The sequence below is a fragment of the Aegilops tauschii genome, chromosome 7, assembly GCF_002575655.3.
Source record: "Aegilops tauschii subsp. strangulata cultivar AL8/78 chromosome 7, Aet v6.0, whole genome shotgun sequence".
In the NCBI taxonomy this organism is placed as follows: Eukaryota; Viridiplantae; Streptophyta; class Magnoliopsida; order Poales; family Poaceae; genus Aegilops; species Aegilops tauschii.
Window position 1 is genome coordinate 408,304,739 of NC_053041.3, and position 12,437 is coordinate 408,317,175.

Consider the following 12,437-nt stretch of genomic DNA (forward strand, 5'->3'; position numbering starts at 1 on the left):
ATAAGAATCTACAATCATGATTTTTGCCAAGTTAAACAATCATTCCTATATTATCTTAACAACACACCACATGATTACTATAGAGATAGATATGAACTATGTGTACTATATGAACTCGAATTCAAAATTTTGAATACACTTGATGTTGATTCCAAATAATAGTATATTTGATGTACTAACTAGATCTTCATAATCTAAACCATGTTTCATACGTACACTGTGTTTATCACATAAAGTATAGTGCCCCGCCCCCTACATTATGACAAGTGTTTAGCCCTGAGCTGCAAAAGCCACACATTATCACAAATTCAAATAAATGTTCTATATATTATATGTAGTATAACATGTTCATAACCACACCATGTGTATCACCATTATATATATTCATGCATGTGTCGGTTTAAAACACTATGATATCTTCTTCAAATATCTGAATCCACTTTTATAATGAATTATGATCTCTATTCATCTTTTACACCCACACGCCCGCCTCCCTATCACCTCCCTCGGCATTCTCTAGCTCCATCGCGCACATTCATCATTTCTCTTTAGGTCGTTCACCCACGGTGTGTGTAGGCCCCCTAGCTCCTTCTTCCAGCACACACCGATCAATATAGCTCTCTAGCCAGGTGTGCCTACCACAAACATAAGCTTCCCCTCTTCTCTTCTCACCGTCCATGCCCCCTCTGTCTAATACAGTTCCACGCACGTGCACACTCCCGCCCCCCTTTTCATCGACCTCATACTCGCACACTCCTTCCCCCTCGATATAGTAGGCCTCTTGAACCACCTCCTAGCTGCATCCCTCTCTCTCCCTATCCTTCTCTTCGGACCTTATTTGCTTCTAACACATGCATGCATGTATACCGATCAATCTCCCTACATATACCTTGGTCGACTATAACTCTTCTTCCCCATGCATCGATCGACATACCTCACAAGTTATGTCTCTCCCTTTCTCCGACAAAGGATGATTGATCTTCCTATGTAGTTACGTCTGCTTACCACAACCATATCGTCCCCCCTCATCATTCGTGCATGCCTCCTGACCTGTCTCTCACACGCACGTGCACAGACAGGCAGACATCCCCTCTCTTATTGATATTGCAGGCGTGCCCTCCATTTGTCTAGCAGGCCTCTCCCACCATTTGTGAGAAGCAACTCCACCACCAACCCCTCTGACACTCTAGCTCTTTCTCTCTCCCAACCTTATTCCTCTCCTATACATATGCATGGATGCCGATCGATCTCCCTCAATACATAAGGTAGGTCTCTCTCCTCCTCCACACATATACCAGTCGTTCTACCTCTATAGTTAGGTACCTGCCCCTCCACACACACACCGATAGTCGAACACTTTAGGTAGGTACCCATGCCATAGAGACAAACTGCACCTGTCCCCTCTCACGTTAGACTAGGCCAGCCACCCTATATCTTTGACGTGGGCACACACAAATTCGATGGCACTCTTTATCGATCGCACACACACACACACACTTCATCCCTCTAGTCGATTCGATGGATATCTCACACCGATGATACCTCCACTCTCTTCTCGTGGATTGCCCCCTCTATATATGATATATCCAGGCCTTTGTTTCACACACATGGCATATCTTACATTTTTTGTTTGAGATATCATCGACACATATTCCCTGTCTATATCTCACGCACCCCCCAAAAACACTCACGAACCCTCACACTATCTCTCTCTAGGTTTGTATCTCTCTCACACAAACCCACGTAGGTGGTGTATGTACACGAAGAGAATAGGTGCACGTACTCACGCTTCGTGCCTAGCCACACCCGCGCGGGTACACGGTGGAGCTCATTTCTGTATGAAATGGCAGCCCACGTGCTAACTTGGGAGCGTGTAGTGGTTGTTTACTTATGGAGGTCGTGTAGGACGCGTGCACGAAACAAAGTTCGACTTGATGCGTTGGCGCGTTATTTTAAATATAGTTATATTGCTCAATGGCACATATACAGAATATAAAACGATTGTTATGGAGAAAAAAGAGTCCGCTCCACTATATACAATGGAGCCTGCCTGCCGGGGTTTGTTTCTCTTCACAGTATCTCACACAAGGCGGCGGTGGCCTCTCTCTCTCTCTCTCTCACCGTTGGTCACTGATCTGGCTGCATCCCATCCGCTAGTGGAAAGGGAGGATGCGCACCGTTTCTTCGTTCGACGGCACCAAGGCAGCACGTCCTGATCTGCAGTACACGCCGTTCTCTCTGACCAAGCTCCGGCGCGGTAGGGCCTACACCACTTGCTCGCTGCCGTAGTATGGGAAGATCCCGCCCGCCGCCGCCCTCCTAGTTACATCCCCACGACCCCCGGGTATCCCCTCCGGCCTTGAGCCACTGCCCATCTTCCCACATTGCTGCATGTGGGAAATCCTGCATCTGGATCTTCCCTAGTTCTTGCCCAAAATGTAGCTCGTCCGGCGTACTTTCCATCTTGCAATCTCGTCCTCACATTGTTCTTGATAATCCACCATGCTGCTATCTTTCCCTTATGACATGGAATATGCTTTATTTTTTGTCGGCGTATGTGTCTTCAACCCTTTATTGGGCAATAATTTTTGCTCTCTACCTCTTTTGCAAACAGGGCTATCCATTTCACCTCATTGCTAACACTACAAAAAAAATACACTTCCGTGATGATACGTGTTTGTCATAGTAGGTCGCGTTTTTTGTCATGCATGTACATCCATGACAAATTTATGACAGAATCAAGATAGTCATACCTGTGCTGTCGTAGAAGTGTTCCATGACATTACCAAAATTATCATCACGGAAGTGTCCACTTCCCTGACGATAAATCGCGCGTCACAGAAGTGCTTTCGTCAAGGGTGACCGACACGTGGCATCCACCGTAATGGAACGCCGTTAAGCTATCGGGTCGGGTTTTGGATCCGATAACCCGTTAACAGCCGCGACCAATGGGGATTTTCCACGTGTAAAATCATCATTGGCTGGAGGAAACACGTGTCGGCTCATCGTTGGGACAGATGTCATCCACTCATTGGACAGAAGGCGCCTATGATACATCGACACGTGGCAGGGCCCATCAAGTTTAAATGGGCCAACCCAACTAAAGGCCCACAAGATTTTGCGGACCATAATGGGCCGGCCCAGCTAAAGGCCCACGAGATTTTGCGGACCATAATGGGCCGGCCCAGCTAAAGGCCCACAAGATTTCACGGGCCATAATGGGCCGGCCCAGGTAAAGGCCCACAAGTTTTTGTGTGCCATAATGGGCCGGCCCAGGTAAAGGCCCACAAAATTCTTGCGGATCATAATGGGCCGGCCCAGCTAATGGCCCACGAGATTTCACCGACACTGATGGGCTGGCCTAGCTGTAGGCCCACAAGATTTTGAGGACCCTAGTAGGCCGGCCCATTAACTGGCTGCCATGTTTTGGGCCAAATGCCGGCCCATATTTGATCCGGTCCATTAATGGCCTTCCACGTTCCGGGCCTAATAATGGCCCATATGAGATCCGGCCCGTTAAAAGCCTCCCACGTTCTGGGCCAAATCACGGCCCAGATCAGGTCCGGCCCTTTAAGAGGCTTTGGCCTCAATTATGGCCCATATCAGATTGGGCCCGTTAACTGGACGCTGTGCTTTTGGGCCCACTTGCTAAAGGCCCATTTAGTAATTCGGCCTGATATTAGTTTCGGCCTGTTAAGGGCCCGTTTAACATTTCGACCCTATATTAATTTCGGCCTGTTAAAAGCCCGTCATATAGTTGGGCCTAACTACGGCCCGGTTTGCATCCGGCCTGCTCGCAGGCGATATCTGATTGGGCCAAACAAGGACCAAGACAATTTTGGCCTGTTAAATGCCCATGATTTGATTCGCACAATCATGGGCCGGGGTCCATTTTGGGCTGCTGCCGACCCGTGAGCTGTTCGGCATGTTTCAGGCCCAACCTACTTCTCAGCCTCCTAAAAGCCCATTGAGTTTTCTTGCGAAAAGAGGGCCGGGGGTTACTCGGCCTATTAAAGGCCCGAATCTACTAGTGGGCCAGTTTGACGAGGCCCATGATGCGGATCATACATCGTGGTTGCATGATGGCCCGATTATGTATCGTAATTTTACGGTTTGGCCGGTTTACTGCGAAGACAGGATATATATACAGTAAAATAACTGCAGCATCGTGAATAAGAAAAAACCTAGACTATACAATAAAGAAATTACGGCATATTACATCCACTGGGCATCAAAGTTCGCCACTATGATAATAAAGCACAAGCAGACAACAGATTACATACACTGGGCATCAAAGATCACCACCAGTGCAAATAAACACGCCGACAAAATAATATACAAAACCGACAGCACTTCAATAGAGTTCAAGAAAGGTTAGCCCTGCTGGCGAGCTGCAGCGCAACCACCTGAGCAAGATGATGAGACTGCACTTGTTCAACACTTATATCTTCCTCACTCTGAAAGATAAACAAGCAGACAGATGATAGGTTTTGCACATAAAAGTATCAGTGCTGACAATTCATCACATTTCTTATTGACGAATAAAGTGACACAGTTTAAAATTGCATTAACACAATATGGTATTGTTCAGGTCAAGACATGGCAGGAAATGACATTGTGAAGGAGTTGGCAGCTTCACGACACCACTGGATTACAGATCAAGAACTCATAAGTATCAATGGTTAGTGTGCTGTCAATTTATCCCATTTCAGATTGGCAAATAAAGAGACGATTTAAATAATAGTAGAATGATATAACATTGTTCATAGTTAAGACATTGCAGAATATGACATTGTGTTGTAGTGGGTAGGTTCACCACACCACTGGATTACGGATGAAGAACAGAAGCATACATGCAGTGCAAAAGAAGATCACTTGCTCTCTATAGTTTAATTTACATGGTATGAAGAAGGAACTTGGTTGTACAACTGAAAACTTAAATTGAGAAGGACAAACTTTTGTTTATGAACTACATAATAAACTTTAAACATGCAATTTGATGCAAACACCAAAAATAAATAGCTGTTGCAGTCATACCTAACCAAATATACACAACAAATTTTGAAGGCTTGAGAAGGACAAACTTACATTACTGGTGAAGACAGGCTCTATAAAGCCCTTGTCCATGCTGATGGGGGGGGGGGCAATTCAAGAAGTTTACCACAGAATCTTCTTCATAAGCATTGCCTTTATTCTATATTTTGTTAAGAGTAAATATAGATGTGATAATATACGAAAAAATGGAGAATATTTAAGATAAGATGAAGAGTGATGCAACATAACCAAGTAGCTATAAATGTATGTGCAGCGATACAGGCAAAAGGCACAGCCAAGAGCAATGCACAGCTAAACTTCTTCAGTACCAACCTTATGGTAAGAGTAAATATAGATCTGATGTGTAGAAAATGGAGGGCAAAGGAAAATAAGCTGCAGAGTGATGGTACATGAACAACTACCTGTCAATATAAGTACACTGATAAAGGACAGCATGTACTTACAAGAACAATGCAGAGCTAAAAAAATCATTGGCATTGGATATATTCTACACTAATGTAACCATTCATACAGATCAGATAATTTGGAGCGAACAATTGATAAGCAAGCTATCATGCATACTGCTGTCACATAATGAACAAGGTATGTATGCAAGTACAGTGATACAGGACAACAGGTACTAACAAGAGCAAAGCAGCGGGCAGCATATTTGCGATATCCTATCATTCTTTTCAAACCGGAAATCTTCTTCGAGCAGATTTCCTCCAAAAAAATCTGTAAGGCACATGCGGAAAAGTAGAAGTTCAAATTGCCATTTGATTTCATAGACAGTACCTCATCCTGGGAACGAGACCAGTGCATAACAAGGTTTTTCCATTCAATGTCTTCTAAATTTAGCACAGGAGACTTCACCGGAAATTCGTTTATAGACTTGCCATCAAAGTATGATTTCCTCAGGTAACACCGATACTGCCGCAATGCTTCCTTGAAAAGCACAAGCAAGCTTTGCTCGTCATGACTATCCAGATTGACCCTCGCCTAGTTACAACAATGTAATGTAAATCATTGATGTGTTCGATCAGCAGAAAATAGGAAAATAATAACCATGAATAATAGCACTTACACGTAAGTTGGACAGGAAGATGTGAAAATGGTGTTTGTCTTCACTATAATCTTCCCATGATGGGAATATATGCACGTAGTCCCTAACAACATTGAAAGCATCGTCTTTTAAACTGGGAATAAATGGATCGGGGTTCCAATCTGCAGGAATTGGCCGTCTCTGCAGTTGGGATAGGTCTTCGGCCGATGGACTTGCTGTACTTTTTGCTGGAGTGGGATTTTTCTGTGGTACAACTGGTGCTATGGCAAATGAAATCGGTATACCTTTTGCTGGAGTGTAGGTCCTGTGTGGTGGGGCTAGTGGTGTGGCCAGTGAAGTATGGGTACAGTCGGCTGGAGTCGGCCCTACGTTTAGTGTCACTGGTTGTACAGCCAATATAAGTGGGGCGCTGTCTGATTTCTCCGGCACCACCACGTTTTTCAAGGACTTTGCTGGTGCTCCTTCAGGTTCGGCAATCACCCTCTTCCTTTTTGATGTCTGATGCACAAGAACAACATTTGAGTGGAAAAACATGGTATGATGACAGATGGAATATGTATTGATAATGGATGGGCATGGCATCTCGAGTTATATGATGAGTAAACTAAGCAGATGGCGGTGCAACAAAGTAGAAGAAATGCAAGATACGGGCAATCAATAAAACCTTGCCAAATTAGAACATGCACCTTGATGGGTGAACAGGACAGGCCATCTGCCTTGGACTCCTCGAGGTTAGAATAGTCATTAGGATGATATTCTGAACAAGAATCAACAGGTGGGGAGCGTATGAGTTTCATTGCTTACAGAATGGCACTCAATGCCTTGGTGCTAATTTTGCAAGTCATTGCAGTGTTCCACAATATTCCTCTGATGCGCGGATTCTGATATTCACTATAATTGCGTATAATATCTGAGAACCATGAAAACATAAATAGTTGTGAGATTATCTTTGTAATGTAGATGATATTCTAATATAGGGGCGCCCCTGTAAACACTTGTGTGCTATCACTGGATTCTGATGAGAGAGCTCATGTGTGCTGTAATATGGTGCGTGCATTTATATAATCTGGCACAAGTACACAAAAAAATAGGCTCCAGAAGTAAGGATAGCTGGCAGATGATAGGTTCATAATATACTATATAGAGAGTTTATTGCCAAACCATGATAACAAGAGCACACAACAACTAGGCAGATCATAGTGTACATAACAGGGGTACACCATAAGCACGATATATAAATCGGGAAAGTGGAACTGGCTTGAAAATACGGTGTTGTGTTGCCGCTAGTAATTGAAAGCCTATCGATCACGTACAGGCCAGCTCTATCAGCTGTTGACTGTTGATGTCCCTGCGCCCCTTCCTGACAAGGAACATACTGTACGTACTAAATACATAATAAACAAAGAGGATCATGTTAAAGAGCAGAAGAGGAAGCATATTCTTGAGGTTCCGCTTCATTGCATACAATGTTGGTTGCCCACTCATGATGAATCACAGCGCCCAAAGAAATGCAATTCCATGCTGTCTCTCTATATGTGGCAATTTTGAACAAGAGTAATTAGGATCATATTCTGAACAAGAATCAACAGGTGGGGAGCGTATGAGTTTCATTGCATCCAGAATGGCACTCAATGCCTTGGTGCCAATTTCTTAAGTCATTGCAGTGTTTAGCTTCAAGAGTGGACTGCTGCTAGTGCGACACAAAGCAGCTACACAGATCATAGTGTAGATATAACGGGGAAAACCGTAAGCATCAGAGTAAAATCAGCAAAGTGGAACTTGCTAGAATATATGTGCTAGTATTGCCGGTACGGCTAGAAAGGCTTCGGATACCAGCTCTCTTCAAGTGAAGGTGCGGTACTGTTAATATCAGTGTTACTCTCAAAGGCGGCATAGCTCCCCGCATTTCCTTGCTATTCTTTTAGGATTCAAGTGGGTAGGTGACTACAAATCCTATTCCTATGTTTACAAGATCCTACGAATCAAAGATGCTCAAAGTGTCCATCACAACCGACCATATAGACCTCTAACTGCAAAAGTCCCTGCTCATCTTCAGTACAAGGAACATACTGTACCACTATCATACTCCCTCCGTTCCAAAATATAAGTCTTGGTAGAGATTTCCACTATGGATCACATACAGATGTATCCAGATACATTTTAGAGTGTAGATTCACTCATTTTGCTCCATATGTAGTCCATGGTGGAATCTATACAAAGACTTGCATTTAGGAACGGAGAGAGTGCATATTAAAGAAAAATGGAAGAGGAACATGGTAAAGTAGAGCAAGCAGATTTTGGATAATAAAATGTTGGTTGCGCAATGCCCACACATGATGAACCAGAGCGCATTAAGAATGCAACTCCCAGCTGTCTCTCGACCATTTCAGGCGGTTGGATGAAGATCCTACGTCTCCTAACCCATCTTCTTCCTCGTCTCTGATTCTTCCCATACAGAACACCGCACGGGCTGCCGGCCGGACCACCGGCCCCCGCCGCCTGTGTTCCTCCGCCACCCCCACCCCCACCCCCGCCCCAACCCCCACCCGCGTTGAGTTTTCTTCGTTCAGCGAGGCCCCACAACCACCCGAGCCCCTACGTTCGCACCGGCAAACAACGGCGAGCTCTGAAAAATCGACTGACCCAATTTTGAAATTTAGTCTACTGTGATTTAACTAGTGTGGAATATAAAAGGGGAAAACCATAAGCATTGGGAGTATAATATTGAGCGTGCCATGGCGGATCCGAAGGTGCAAACCGGAAAAAGGCAACTTCGCAACCAAGACAAGAAATCAGAGTAAAGCAGTGGCGATCTATTTTCTTGCTGCGATAAATAAGTTGAGCAGATACGAAAGAATACCGCCTCTGGTGCGGCGCCGTGTACGCATCTGCTGAGAATTTGACAGTGCTGCGGTAGCGATGGCTGTCGGTGGCGTGGAAGCAGATCTAGGAGGGTAGACGGTGGAGGCGGGGCGCGGTGGACGAGACGGTCGTAGGAGCAGCGTCGGCAAGGTGGACGACGGCGGGGATGAAGCGAGAGGACGGGATGCAAAGATCCCGGTCCGAAGCCGTGGATGAGAGAGGTCGATCTCTTGTAATGGACGGCGGTGTCGGGGTATCAGCTCCGGCATGGTGGAGGAGGACGGCGGTGGATGGGGTGGCGGACGGCGGCGGACGGAGGAGGGTGGGGTGGAGAGGGTGTTTTGGCGCCCACGGAGTACGAATGGGGAAAAGGGAGGTAGAGAGGAAGGGGGAACCATGTATTCAGGGCGCGCTTGTCTCAAATGCGAGGGTATTTACAAACTTAGCCCCCGTTTCAAATTTCTACTACATCACAGCAACATTAGTCGGTTGGGGATAGGACGGTAATCTCGCATACACTGAATATTTGCCGACGAGAGTTTGTTTTTGGCACCCACCGTGTATGAATATGAATCGGGGAGGGAGTCTATTTCGGCCAAGGACACACTGTGTTTTGGCGCCCACCGTGTATGAATCCGAGTGAGAGGCGGTTACGTCATGTTTGGGTGAAATTACAAACCTACCCCTATCAAAACCTATAGAAATCCAGCAGATAGGCTTTGCGTGGCAGGGATAGGCAGTAGTTATTTCCATCTCGCAGATTTTGGTTTCGGGCGGTTACTGCGACTTTCCCCGCTTCGTTCAAATTTTTCAGAGTGCACGTTTACCGTGCCAACTCAATTCGAATCCCGTTTGTATTCTATTTTTTTCGGGCGGGATCCATTTTCAATTGGAATTACATTCTATATACATCATTTTTTATATATACTTTCAAAAGCACAACACGATTTATACATAAATATGGTTTACAAATGGCATGATCTCAGATTCATATGGTAGTATCCATCAATTTGGATTTTCAAATATTTGAAACCACTTTATGTTGAAATCCAATGTATGCATTCCTGGCTAACTGTCTCCAATTAATGTGTGTTTCATGCGGTTTTTTTACTTCTCAAACATGTATAATGTGTTTCACACACGCAACATATAGTGTAATCCCGTTTAGACATTAATTGCATATAAACCATGCATTGTTTGTAATTGAAGAATCTATGGATCACCAATATTGATAAACTATATAACATTACACGTGTGCCCAAATTCAAATGAATATGCATGTTTGATACACCAATTTGCGTTATGATATTATCGATGTCGTGATCTCCAGTTTAAATATTTGAATCCCCTTTAATCCAGATATTCGTCTCATATAGCTATCACTCATGCTTATATAGGACTATCTCTCTAGACCTATACGCGTTCATCGTCTCTCAGGTATCTCTCGTGCTACCTGTATGTCGACAATGATCTTTTATCTTCGTAACACACTGACGATACTCTCTCCCTCGACCTTCATCACTCTATCTCTCTCTAAGTATATCTCGCTCCCTGCTATGTGTCTCTAACTATGATTCTCCATGTGGAATCTCTTTCTCTCACACAAACACAAAACTTTGTCTCCCGGGGTCTCATTTCTCTCTACTATTCCCATGTGTGCCACTCGCACACCCCTCATACAGAGATGTCTTTCGCTCCTTAGATATGAGAACCTACGACTCTTCCTCTTCAATGTCTCTTTCTCACACACAAACACAAACTCTATCTCCCAGGGTCTCATATTTCTCCATTGTTCTCTTGTATGTCGCTCACACACACCCTCTCTCCCTAGAGATATCTTGTGTCCCCTCGTATGTCTCTCTAGCTATCACTCTCGTTGTGAAATATCTTTCTCTCTCACAGACACAAAACTCCGTCTCTCTGGATCTCATTTCTCTTTGATATCTGTTTGTATGTGACTCACATGCACCCTCTCTCTATCTCTCTCACGCCCACACACATAACCCAGCCTTCTGATCCACTCGACTCCTATCTCTAACACACACTAGCTAGCATCTTTATCTTTCTATTTATCTGTTTCTCCATCAACCTTCTTTCTCGCCCTCACTCTTGATTCCTATCACGCACACTACATATGTTTCTCTCTACATGCAGTCAAGTGCCCTCTCACACACATATATAACTTCACCCTTTGAACCACCCGACGGTCATCTCCAACACCCAAACTAGCGGATGTCCCTCTAGCTAGCATCTCCATCTATGTATCTATCTGTAGTTTCTCCGTCAATATTTCTTTCTCGCACGGAGTCTTGCTTCCTATCACCCACACTATATATGTCTCTCCATACATATGCATTTATAGGTTGGTCTCTTTTGCACAATCGTTGCGCCTCACTCCCTCTGCTCGCCATAGATGCATGCTCCAGCCCACGCCACTATCTCTTAAAGACAAAAACACATGCTCAATTGTCGGGCCTTCTTCCCTGCATTCTCACATGCATGCATATTGTCATACCGATCCGTCTCTCCCATGTCGTTGATCTTATGACTTATGTCTTCTTTCTTTTATCTCGATCATGCGCGCGCGCGCACACACACATCCCATGTATACATGTATACCTCTCACACATGCACGTTCAAGGTCTCTATGTCTCCATACGTAGTTAATTACCCTCAATCCTAACGCCACATCGAATCGTTCTCCTATTTTGTGCACATAACTTCCGCCTGGATGGGTAAAACACACACTCACACTTAACAATCTCCTTCTAGCTCCCCCCTGCCACTCACTCTTCCCCTATATCCCTGAAACCAATAAGACCATCCCTTTGTTTAATTCCCGCCTACATGCACCATCGATATATAGTAGTCTTCCTCGGTGTCTCTCGAACAAACACGTTCTCTTGGTCGACTCCTCTCACACGCACACACCTTCTCTTCCCCCTCTACGGGCATTTTCTCTCTCGCACCCCATCGTTGGTGGCCTCTGCCATACACATCACCTCTCTATGATGAAGCCATGCACACTTAAATTACATCCGCCACAGTGGACCCAACGACACACACACACACGCACACACACACACACGCACGCACGCACCCCCCCCACACACACAAACTAAGACTCCATATCTCTCTCTCTCACACACACACAAACACACACACACACACGCACGCACCCCCCCACACACACTAAGACTCCATCTCTCTCTCTCTCTCACACACACACACACACAAACTAAGGCTCCATCTCTCTCTCTCTTTCCTCTCTCTCTCTCTCTCACACACACACACCCCACACACACACTAAGACTCCATCTCACACACACATGCTCTAGGCGGAGCATTTGTTCCTAGCACCCTTCATCCAACCTTACCCGTATGATAAACAATCACCTTTATTTACTTGCATAACATGGACAAATTCCACTTTACTTTAGTAGTCAGCAAACTTATCATCTGTACCCTTATAAAAAAA